Here is a 13,197-nt window from a genome sequence, read left to right as displayed (position 1 = left end):
ATGACCGCGCAATTGTCCGTTACACTTCTTGGGATTTTTTTTTACCAAAAACATGTAGCAAAATACATTTTGGCCTAAATTTATAACCAACTTTGAGTTTACTATATATTTTTTATAGCTGAAAGTAAAAAATATTGTTTTTCTTCAAAATTTTTGGCCTTTTTTTGTTTATAGCGTGAAAAATAAAAAGCGCACAGGTGATCAAATACCACCAAAAGAAAGCTCTATTTGTGTGAAAAAAAGGACGTAAATTTCGTTTGGGTGCAGCATTGCATGACCGCGCAATTATCAGCTGAATTAGTGCAGCGCCGAGTAGCAAAAAGAGGCCTGGTCATTACGGGGGGTAAATCCTCTGGAGCTCAAGTGGTTAATTGCAACATATAAACAAACAGTATATAGATTGAATACACCCTGCACTAAATGTTAATATGAAAACGTATGTGGACCAAAAAAAATTCCCTTTAAGAAAGTTGAAAATCCCTTTAAATTGACACATCCACACAGGGCAGATTTATCACCCAATTCATCTCAAAAGTTAATTTTGGTTTTGCAGAGGGGACCTGCCCTTACACCGTGAGGAAATGATAGAAATGTTCATCAAGTACGGCTTCTAATAGAAACTCTTGGGATTGGCACTAAATTATTGCACCTACCGATAGACTAAAATGAATCTATACCAAAATGGAATAAAACTAATCTATATTCTATAATGAGATTTTTGCAATTTAATGATTATATTTAGGAGGATATTAGAAAGTCTCATACCCATTAATCCTATTGTGAAATTTTTCATATTATCTGGTGATATTATCTCATTAAAACAAATCTTTCACACATAAGGCAGGAGTACAGTATTATAGAACAGACTCTGGAGAAATCGCTTTAAAGTGTGTGAACCCTTACCTTGCAAAACAACCTATCCAGTTAAAAGTGGAAATTCAAGGCAAAACATTTGTATGTATCCACTTAAAGTGGTAGTAAACCTTATTAACCTCTTCCCGTCTGGCCCACGTCGATAAACGGCCGGAAGGGAGTGCTGCCTATGCGGGAGGACGTTTCTAAATGTCCCCCCGCATCCATTGCCTGTGCGCACTTCCTGGGAGCAATCGGTGCCCACTGTGTGCAGAGGACAGATCGCTGTACGGGATCTCTGTGTGAGGTCCCGATTCATGTGATCAGTGATTGGCCAATCAGTGATCACATGAATAGTAGTAAACAAGATATCACTTCCTGACATCATTGCTTACTACTTGTGAAATCTATGAATGATCACAGAGGTCCCATGGTACAAGGCTATTCACAAGTCTTTTACCATGTGACAAGTTGTGACCAATCACAGCTTTCATAGTATTTCTCAATGGCTGCAGGAATGCAGCCAGAGAGACGGAGAAATGATTGCTTTTACAGCCTTTATGGGTGTAAAAGCAATCAGTGTAAAAAAAGAAAAACAAATCTTCATCACCCCCCACAAGTAATACAGTGTCGCTATGGTGACACTGTACTGCTAGGGTGACAGTATGTTAAAAAAAACAAACAATATAAAAAATAAAATAAAAATGTAAAAAAAATTACAAAAATTATCATTTTTGGTTATAAACTAATTTGGGTTATTTTTTATTTTACTAAAAAGATAGATGAATACATTTTGGCCAGGATTTATGAAGAAAGATTGTTTATTTGCAAAATTTTAACTTTTTTCAAAATTGTTGGACTTTTTCATTTATATAGAAAAAAAAAATTTAAATCTCAGCGGTGAATAAATACCACCAAAATAAAGTTTTATCTGTCTCGAAAAAATTAATATGGGTACAGTGTTTCATAACCGCTCAATTGTCATTCAAAGTGTGATAGCACTGAAAGCTGAATATTGGCCTGGACTGGAGCGGGGTGAAAGTGTCCGACTTGAAGTGGGAGACCTGAGCAGAGGAGGATAGGAGCTTCTCTGTGGAAATCCAGTAAGTGTGGCATGTTTATTATTTTAATGAAAAAACCCAGGAGGCTTTACCCCCTTCATGACCAGAGCATTTTTTGTTATTTGGCACTGCGCTACTTTAACTGGCAATTGCGCGGTCAATCAACACTGTACAAATAATAACATATATATACTTTTTTCACACAAATACAGCTTTTTTTGTCGTAGTTGATCACCACTGGGTTTATTATATAAATGAAAAAAGACCGCACATTTTGAAAAAAAAAACGTTCTACTTTCTGTTATAAAATATATCCAATAAAAATATTTTAAAAAAATCTAATTTCTTCATAAATTTAGGCCAAAATGTATTTTGCTACATGTTTGTCTTTGGTAAAAATAAAAATCCCAATATGGGTATATTAATTGGGAAAGTTAGAGTCTACAAACTATGGTATATATATTTCAAAATTGATCAGTCCTGATATACTCAAAGAGAATTAGCTGTGCTTGGATAACTGAACATAAATATGAATAAATATAGAAGCTGCCAGGGTACATTTGTTTGATCATGCATACAATAAAATACACCATAAACATGCAGCGCATAATATACAATGAAAATTGTCCATAAAAGAATAACTTCATCTAGAAGGAAGGGAAGGAAGCCCAAACACCAGCTTGTGTCTGGAATTATTCAACCATAGCACCACAGTGATGAAGCCAAACAGCTTACCAAATATTAAGACCCTCAAATTATAGAGTGGTCTTAAATGCTTGATGTACTTGTAGGCATCCCGGTCTTCCAACACTTTATCCACATCCAACCTTCTAGGTCCTTATTAGGTTGATAATAAATGAATGCTTCCCATTGGACTCCATAGAGATTAACCCAGGAATGTCATCAGAAAAAAGGAATATTCTTCATATGAAGTCTTTTTTTAATCTTCATTTGAGGAATATTTATTTCTGACTGTAAGGGGTCTATATCTCCTAGATTGTAAGCTCGAAAGAGCAGGACCCTCAATCCCCTCATGTTTTGCATTGTATTGGTATTGTTCTGTCACATGTTCTGTCCCCCTCTGTAATGTACAGCGTTGAGCGAACTATTGGCGCTTTATAAATACTGTATAATAATAATAATAATAATGTTAAAGTTAGTGAGAAGCTTTGCAGTAAAATAAATGTGATTGCAAGCACTGGAAGGAGCCCATAAAGTCATGCCAACAGCCGTTGCCTGTGGCTGGAACAGATGCAGGCTCACTTTACAACCCAACTCCAGGTTCTGTTCCTTACCCCCCCCCCCCCCATCTAGCGACCCACCCTGACAGTTTGTTTTGCTAGCACCCTAGTATTACATGTTTCCAGAGCTCCAGAGCAACTTAATGGGTGGAGCTGGGGATCTCTGTCATACACAAATGCAGGACTAGTATTAAGTGTTCCCAGAACTGCAGGGAGACTTTATTGGTGGAGGTGGGTGTCCCTAACCTGAAGAATCAGGGCTCTTATTAAGCCTTTCCAGAACTGCAGAGAAACTTCATGAGTGGAGGTAGGTATCCCCATTCTGAAGCATCACATGCTTACTATTGGGTGTTTCCAGAACTTGAGAGAGAATTGATGAATAGAACTGGGTTTTCTTGGCCTGAAGAATCAAAGTTCTACTATCGAGTGTTCCCATTACTGCAAAGAGACGTGATGCTTGGAGTTAGGAATGCCTGACCTGAAAAATCACAACCCTATTAATAGATGTTATCAAAACTGCATATAGACTTCATGGGTGGATCTAGTGATCTCTAGTCTTAACAATGATAGGCCTAATATTAAGTATTCCTAGAACTCCAGAGAAATGTAAGGGGTGGAACTGAGAATCTTTGGCCGGAGGAATCACAGGCCTAATATTAGGTGCTCTCAGAAATCCAGAGAGGACTTGATGGGAGGAGCTGGGAAACTTTGGCTGAACAATCATATATTTGATGGGTGTTGTATGGTATTTTCTGACCAATATTATGTGTACTCAAAAGACCAAGTTACTAGCAACTGGAGGATTTAACAGAAGCTATTCAAGTACCGTGAACAACTTTGGCCCATCTTTATTTTATACTGCTGTGTTGACTGTACATAACTTTTACCATTCTGAGGGCGTTCCTGTACCCATGTACTCTGTGTCTTTTTTTGTGACAATTACTAATTGCTCTGTAATAAGCCATCCACTTTTGCACAAAGCCTGGTCAGTGTCAGGGAAATATTAGCCTGTTCAGGAGAGAAGTCCCTTACCAGCTGTCTTTATGTAGCACATTAGATAATTAGTTGCCATTATACATCATTAGCGTGACTTTCTTGTTTAAACACTTTATTAATAAAGCTAAATGGGAATTAGAAACACATTAGCTGCTTCTAATTTATTAGAGTGTCTATTTCGGTTGTTTTAACTTTCCAAAAAAATGTGTTATGTCACGGTGAAAAAGTTCAGTTTACTTTTTATATTTGCATTTTTCCAGCTTGCTTTTAATAAATAATAATAGACAACATATGGAAGATAATATAGGACTCTGACCCTAAAAACAAGCTAATATTTATCTCTTCTGCTTCCTATGCCACTGAACACTGCTCAGATGATGACAAATTGCTGATGGAAGTCTTCTTCAGAAACTATCATCTCGTGGAGTGTAAATCTCCTAGTCCCCCACTGTCAGGGATCCCCGCGGCGCTGGTCCCGGCGCAGGCGCAGTGCGCCGCCCTGTGCAGGGACGTGGGCACTAGGTCCTGGCTGGCCGCGGCGTTCGGGTTCGCGCATGCGCAGTAGAAGCCGCGGGCACGCGCTTGGCCCCAATGACAGCGCAGGGCACGATATTTAAACGGCCCTGAGCTGTCATTCAGTGCCTTCTGGTCTCTCCTGTATCCCTGAACCTGCAAACCTGTGCCCTGTAAGTTACTGACCCGGATTGTACCTGACCTTGCTGTATTCTCCTACTCTGACCCTTGGCTTGCCTGACCTCTCTCCTGAATGCCCCTTATTAGATCTGACCTTCTGTTGCTGACCTGGCGTGTGACCCGACTAATCTCTGCCCGCTGCTTTGTACCGCACTGTCCCCACCGTTACTGACCCGGCTTGTCTGACCTCGCATCTGCTCAGCCATCCATCCATCCATCCCAACGGGGTCATCCGACCTCCTCATATCAGGCTCTTCCCCGTGGGAGCCCCTGGCGACTACCCCTACCACTGACAGGTATACTCAGTAGCCACGACCTGGTCTCAGGGTACTCCAAGTCCATCCCCACCATCAGGGGCCCTGGTGAACAAGTACTCTGGGGCTTAGATTCCGTGCTCTGGGGACGCCTGATCAGTGGAGTGCTAGTGGTACCGCCGGGCAGTCCCTTACACCCACTGCCTACAGGGGTTCCTCTTGCCGCCCCCATGTCAGTACTGTATACTGTAGTGACTTAAGTGTAGATCTTGTGTACTATTTGCTTATTAAACTTCAGAGTGCACAAGTGAAGATGAAGAATGTCTCCAGTTAGATTTGTAACACCCACTTCAATAGGTTCATTTAAACTTCAGGAACTTTCAAGGGCAAACTGCAGATACTTCAGTTAAAGGAAGGTCTATATTTCAGGCCATAACATTTGGCTCACTTTTCCATCAGGTGAACGCCTTAACTCTAGAGCCCTCTCTATTCCTGGTTGCTCCAGGCACTGTACAAGTGGCTGATGTTCCAAACAGGCCAGTGAGATACTGAAGCCTCAAGCAGTCAACCTGATTGAGTTAATGGGGGACCCAGCACTTCGTTTTGACGTAATGTCCTCCTTGTATAGGCTACCGCTTCCCCACAAAGCTTATTAACATCTTCCTTAACCAGGAATTGGCTACACCATTGTCTTCTCAGAAAAAATGGAAATACTTGATTGTATAACATGTATTGCTTAATTGATGTTTAAGAACAGCAAAGCATACAACATATTCAGTTCAGGGCACAATAATTTCCATAGCAAGATTTAGAGCACATCAAATTGATTTGACTTTTCAAGGGACATCATCATTAGCACCAGTAAGAGTCTCAGTACCCAAAAGTGGATTACAGTCTCTAGTCCTCATTCTCAGCAAATAGTAGCACAACTCAAAGCATACTTTCCCAACTAGGGAATACTCGCACTTTCCCCCAAGAAGGAAAGTAATTTACCACTTCATTACATAGTAGTGCATGAGAACATCAACTAAGAACTGAATTTATTCTTGAGAAGAGGAGATTAAGGGGGGATATGATCTCCATGTATAAATACATCAGTGGTTCATATAGTGAACTCGGTGTTGAGTTATTCACCTTGATGTCATCACAGAGGACAAGGGGGCACTCTTTATGTTTGGAGGAAAATAAATGTAATCTCCAAATATGGAAAGGTTCCTTCACAGTAAGAGCTGTGAAAATGTGGAATAGACTCCCTCAAGAGTTGGTTCTGGCCAGTTCAGTGGATTGCTTTAAAAAAGTCCGGGATTCTTTCTTGGATACACAGAATATAACTGGTTACTAACATTTATAGGTAAAGTTGATCCAGGTCCGATTGCCTCATGGAAAATTAGGAAGAAATTTTTTCCCCTGCAGGAGCAAATTGGATCATGCTTTGCTGGGTTTTTTGCCTTCCTCTGGATCAATTGTGGGTATAGGATTATAACTTTTTTTTTTATAACATGAGTCTTTTTGAATTCAACGGCTGCTACTTTATTCATGAACTGCTCCCCAACATCCCTTAAATACCTCTGGAGAGCTTACATTGTGGACAAGAGGGCATTTTTATCAACCTCTGGGTAGGACTTTGCCATAAACCCTATTGCAGACTTCCTCTAGATTTGAACACTTGCTCCAGACAAGATCCTGTCTCCACTCCAAACAGCGGTGACTTTGGGCAAGCCAGGCAATGAAAAAATTGTTTCTAATTTTTTGAGGTTTGCATCAATGTGGATCTGTCAAGGCTGGTGTAGTTTGCTTATTCTAGCCTTTTGGTGCTGAAAACAAGTGCAAATTAAAAAGTGTTGGCACCCATGCCTTTGGTCTTTAATTTATTCTTAACAGGTAATCTGACCCTAGCTCTTCTGCTTCTTCATTCAGTGTTGGAGGATGAAGGAAATAGGTCGTGTGGCGGAGCATGTGAATGAAGATACACACTGAAGATTTTTAGCTCCCATTGAGCAAGTCTGAACTTGATAATATAAATATCTCATCAGCCTCTCCATAATTATCCTGCTTCATGGCTTCCTCTTGGGTGCACCATCCATGGGGCATGGCCTGGAATGCAATGAAGTAGGGCGCATACGAAGAGAGCTTTGTCTTCCTAATATCCTTCAGTTGGTATCCTGCTGAATAGCCTGCTTTCCTCTCACCTAACCTTGGTTCCAGAAGATTCCTGCAACCTACCCAACATGTCTTCCCTGCACAAAGCCCGAAGCCAGCTCTAAACTGGAAGACTGGAGAACAGGGCGCCCAAGGGGAAGATGGCAATGCCTCTACCTCAGATATGGAGACCCTGGCAACAGACTACTAAGGTCCTGGAAGTGATCCCTATTTGTCAAGAGCGATGTTAGAAGAGATCAACATTTTCTTAATCCACTAGGCTTTCCATAAACTACGGAACAGGGTCACTGAAGCCGCGTCAGCAGAGTGGAGGACACGTTGCGTCTGTTCAATAGAGCACATACAACACCAGGTACAGCAAATCACACAGAAGCAGGACGACCTAGAAAATCACCTGTAACCTTCCTTTTGTGGGCCTTCCAGAGGGAGATGAGGGATGCAATCAAGCCTCCCTTCTGAAAAATCTCCTGATTGCCACCTACAGCAGGGCTGCATTCTCTGCCACATTTGTGGTAGAAAGGGCCCACTGTATGTCTGCTTGCCCGCCACTACAAGGAGCACAGCCACGCACCTTCATAGCCAAACTTCTCAATTATTGTGATCAAGATGCAGTTCTCGGCCTGGCTAGAGAAAAAAGCAAAGTCCCATTCCAGAATGTTAAGATGGCCATCTTTCCCAATCTCTCGGTGGAAGTCCAGCACTGAAGATCGCACTTTGATGCGGTTAAAGGGTGCCTTCGTGTTTAACATCTCAAGTATGCTATATCCTGCCAGGCCCTGAGTGGAAGCAGAAGGGCGTGTCCACTTTTTTGAAGATCCTGAAATGGCGGCCATCTTACTCAATCAATGGTCTGTGGTAGATGCTGCTCCAGCTTGACCCTCTACTGCTTGAGGCCTCTCCGTGAGTACTTTTCTCCCTTGCCCGTCTGGCTGTTCACCTTTGAATCCAGCAACTACCCCACTTTCCTGTCCTCCACATCGGTACAATTGAATTTCTGACTCTGGCCCTCCACCAGACATTTATTGCTGAGTGCCTGGCATGGAGAACATGCAACCCTCAATGTCACTAACCACATGGATCCTATGTACTTGCTCATTATCCTCCTCTCCCACTCCTTTTTCCCCCTTCCATCCCCCACCCTACTCAATTATGATTCTCCTCTCCTATATGCTAGAATCCCCTATCCTGCAGATACCCTTCTGCCTTGTCATCAATGATCATTTGAAGATACCTCTCCTCTACAACTGATCATATCCTTGCTTTAGAATTTGTTGCATAACACTATGAAGACCAACCGTGCACCTCGCTCAGGAGCCATCACGAGCAGGAAGTTGCCCCCTCTTACAGTATGGAGTGTCAGGCTCCTGGGTCCAAGGTTTTTTTGTGGACCTAGCAGTTTGGTACCCCTAGTTATGTGTTTGCAATTTATGTTTTATGTTACAGTTTATGGGATGCATGCTCCAACCAAGTTGGGGAGGTCGAGAGCTGGGTGGGGTGGGGTGGGTCATAGAAGGTTTTTTCATTGCAATGTACCAATTTTTTCTTCTATCCCAATTGCCAATTGTCAGGTGGAGGCTACTTGCCTATAATGCTGGGTGAACCATCCATGTGCTCTTGCACATCAATAATCAATGTCTCCCAAAAAGATGCAACTTTAACATAAAAGTGAAACTCTAGTGCACTTTAAGCATATCTACAGAACGCAGAGACGGAACACATGCCACTACACATACGTGATCCTGCCGCGGCCATCTTAGATTCTTGAACATGAGTTGTTTATACACTCACTAGCCCTTTCCTAAGTACACCTGTTCCTAAGTACACCTGTTCAATTGCTTGTTAACACAAATTGCTAATCAGCCAATTACATGGCAGCAACCCAATGCATTTAGGCATCTAGACGTGGTAAAGATGACTTGCTGAAGTTCAAACCGATCATCAGAATGGGGAAGAAAGGGGATTTAAGTGACATTGAACATGGCATGGTTGTAGGTACTAGACGAGCTGGTCTGAGTATTTCAAAAATTGCTGATCTACTGGGATTTTCACGCAAACCATTTCTAGGGTTACAGAGAATGGTCTGAAAAAGAGCAAATATCCAGTGAGCGGCAGTTGTGTGGACGAAAATGCCTTGTTGATGTCAGAGGAGAATAGGCAGACTGGTTGCTGTGACATTCAGATGGTAGGGTCAGAATTTGGCATGAACAACATATTGCATGGATCCATTCTGCCTTGTATCAACGATTCAGGCTGATGGTGGAGGTGTAATGCTGTGGGGGAGATTTTTTTTGGCACTAGCAAGGTGTACCTAATAAAGTGGCCAGTGAGTGCATATGAAGTGCCTGGTTGTCATCTTTACATTGTAAGTGCATTTACCATATTAAATTGGTGTTTTAATTGGGATTACACTATGGACAGGATGTCTTTCTTTTTGATGATACTATGTCCAACTGAGTATATATGCACAGCGATCTGATATAATGCAGCAGTACCAGCTTTTGACATGTAGTTTTGATGAAAGCTAGATATCTTGGATTGATACACAAGTTATGGTGGACCACTCTTAATTGGGGGTCAAATTATTCTGGTAAACCTCCATCTGTTGTACATTGAGGTGTTGTGTGGTTTATCATTAAAGCGTAGCTCCACCCAAAAGGGGAAGTTCCACTATAATGCATTGTCCCCCACTCCTCATTAAGGATTGGCACCTTTGGGGAGCGGGTACCCGAATTTGACAGGTACCCACTCCTGCTGCGTGCGCCTAAGGCGATCAGAAACAGATGTGGTCTTCCCCTCCTCCCTCCCCGTAGTCTTCTGGAACACGACAGGTCCCACAAGACTACGCGGCCATTCACAAAGCACAGCGCTTCTCGCGCATGCGCAGTAGGCACCCGGCTGTGAAGCCGCAAGCTGTCACAGCCGGGTGCCCACACTGAAGCTCTCGGCGCCGGGAGAGAAGACAGCTGGTGAAACCAGATGTTGTGAGAACGCCGCTCGATCGTGGGACAGGTAAGTGTCTGTGTTTTAAAAGTTAGCAGTTACAGTTTTTGTAGCTGCTGACTTATTTTTTTAAACCAATTGGAACTCCACTTTAAGAAGTTTGGTGGCGTTTGGTATCCACATCTGTCATTTCCCTCATAATCGAAGAACCACTGAATTCACAATTTTTAGCTTCAAATTTGGATTCCTTTATTTTTTCACTTTGTAACGACACTCATAAGTTTGATATATTTGCATTGCACTGTTGTACTGCACATTTTATTTTATCCTAGCACTACGCTATTGTTTTGTGATGTTTATTATATTGTACTAACCAGAAGCGTAATAAATGAGCACATTTGTGTATATCAATCCACACATGGTCATCTGGATCCAAATGGGTATACTGAGGATCACCTGACACACGTCAGCATGTCAGGTGATCAGCAGACCTCACTCTCATGTTCCAGGGGCATCACGTCCAATATTAGAGACCAGTCATGGGCATGTGGCAGATGTAATAGCAGGAATCCACCTTAGGGGCTCGTTAAATAACGAGCCAGAAAGAAATCTTTGATAGTGCAGTATTTTTTATTAGGTATAGCAAATAATGTGAAACAGAATTGCACGCACATCTGGCTATCAGTACTAAAGATGTCCACCGGCCTTCCTCGTGGCTGCTCATAGCGGGTGCTGTGTTGATTCAAGGATGCTTTATGGTGCGCCAGGATGCGCCTCATCCACCAGCGGGAGATGATGTCCATTGAGGACTGTCACAGACTGGTCCACAGTCTGCTCAGAGACTATAACTTGGTGGACTTTAAGGAGGAAGAGGACGTCTGAAGATCTCCCGTTCACCCTACTCTCCCTTGCGTGTCTTTGTCCTTTCAATAAAGCTTCGGGCCCCTTAACTTTGTTTCGCCTCCCTCTGCCCTCCTTCCTACCCCCCCCCCCCATCACACCCGATGCTTATTTGACTTGTTTTTGTACAGTCTGTAATGTTTTGCATGCTACGTTTATGTTGCGGTGCCATGTAGGATGTGTGGGACAGCGGTTTAACTCAGGCGCTCCTCATCTGACATCGTGCAGCCAGGTTACTCTGGTGGAACCATAGGGGACCACAAACAGTCTCGGGGTAAGCGGCGTCATGCATGATGTGATGGTTCAGGGAACATTAGGCATCATACCGCCAAGTGAATGTATTTATTGTATGATTGGAACTATATTATGTGGTGTATTTATGTGCTGTGTCACAGTACAGTGTGGAATGTACCCCGATCTTGTATCTTGGTTTTTTTATACTTATGTAAAACATAAAGTATATTTTTCAACAAAACAAATAGTGCCCCGCCATTGGTATCAGTGGAAAGAATAGTGCCCCATTGTTGGTGTAAGTGGGAAGAAAGGTGCCCCATCATTGGTGTCAGTAGGCAGAATAGTGCCCCATTGTTGCTGTCAGCGGAAGAAACCATGCTTCTATTGGTGGTGTCAGTGGGAGGAATAGCGTCCCATCACTGGTGTCAGTGGGAGGAATAGTGCTCCATCACTGGCGTCACAGTGGGAGGAATTATACCCCCATTGTTGGTGTCAGTAGGAGGAATAGTACCCCAAGGGCCAGATAAAGGCAAGAAAAGTGCCTCATCTGGACCCTGGCCTCAATTTGGAGACCATTGGGCTAGATCAAGGCTTGCCAATGGCAAGTGGAAATTATGGTGGGGGCGAGTGTGTCCCCCAGGGCAGTCTTGCTGAGCAGGCTAGGAGCTCAGGCCGGATCTGTCATTGGCACTGAGAGCCGTCAGATTGCTTAACCACTTCCAGTCCGGACACTTTTACCCCCTTCCAGTCCAGGCCAATTTTCAGCTTTCAGCGCTATCACATTTTGAATGACAATTGCGCAGTCATGCAACACTGTACCCAAATGAATTTTTTACCATTTTTTTGAGACAGATAAAGCTTTATTTTGGTGGTATTTATTCATCGCTGGGATTTTTAGTTTTTTTGCTTTGTAAATGAAAAAGTCCAAAAATTTTGAAAAAGTGTTTTTTTAAATAAAATTTTGCAAATAAATCATATTTCATCATAAATCTTTGCCAAAATTTATTCCGTTATCTTTTTAGTAAAAAAAAAAATCCAAATTAGTTTATAACCAAAAATTATAATTTTTAAACATTTTTATTTTATTATTTTATTTTTTTATATTATTTTTTATTTATTTATTTTTTTTACATACTGTCACCCTAGCAGTACAGTGTCACCATGGTGACACTGTACTACTTGTGGGGGGTGATGAAGATTTTTTTTTTTTTTTTTTTTTACACATTGCTTTTACACCCATATAGGATGTAAAAGCAATCATTTCTCTTTCTCTCTGTGTGCATTCTTGCACTCATTGAGAAGTACTGAGTGAGCTGTGATTGGTCACAGCTTGTCACATGGTACAAGCCTGTTGTGAATAGGGTTGTGCCATGTGACCTCTGTGATCATTCACAGATTTCACAAGTAGTAAGCAATGATGTCACAAGTGACATCATTGCTTACTACTTTGCATGTGATCACTGATTGGCCAATCAGTGATCACATGATCGGGACCTCGTACAGAGGTCCCGTCCGACAATCGGTGTTTCACTGTGTCCGGAGGACACAGTGGGCACCGGATCGCGGTGCTCCGCACTCCCAGGGAGCGCGCACAAGCAGGGTGCGGGGAGGCCGTTCATAAACGGCCACCCGACCTTGCACTGCCACCGTCCGGCCGTTTATATGCAACGGCCGGTCGGGAAGTGGTTAATAGCTGAGTGCAGAGAAAGAAAAGGAAGGAGTGTGTGCTGTGCTCTCTGCCTCCCCCTAGAGTGCAGTACCCAGCTCTGTGAGTGAACAGCGAAGTACTGCAACTTTTTATGAGGGGGTGTGTGTGTACGTGTACATGTGTGTGTGTTTGTGTGTGTCTGTGTATGCATGTACATG

Source organism: Staurois parvus, unplaced genomic scaffold, assembly GCF_062004578.1.
Source record: "Staurois parvus isolate SC_StPar_1 unplaced genomic scaffold, SC_StPar_1.0 ptg000173l, whole genome shotgun sequence".
Classification (NCBI taxonomy): Eukaryota; Metazoa; Chordata; class Amphibia; order Anura; family Ranidae; genus Staurois; species Staurois parvus.
The sequence above is the reverse complement of the archived record's forward strand: the minus strand, read 5'-3'. Positions refer to the sequence as shown.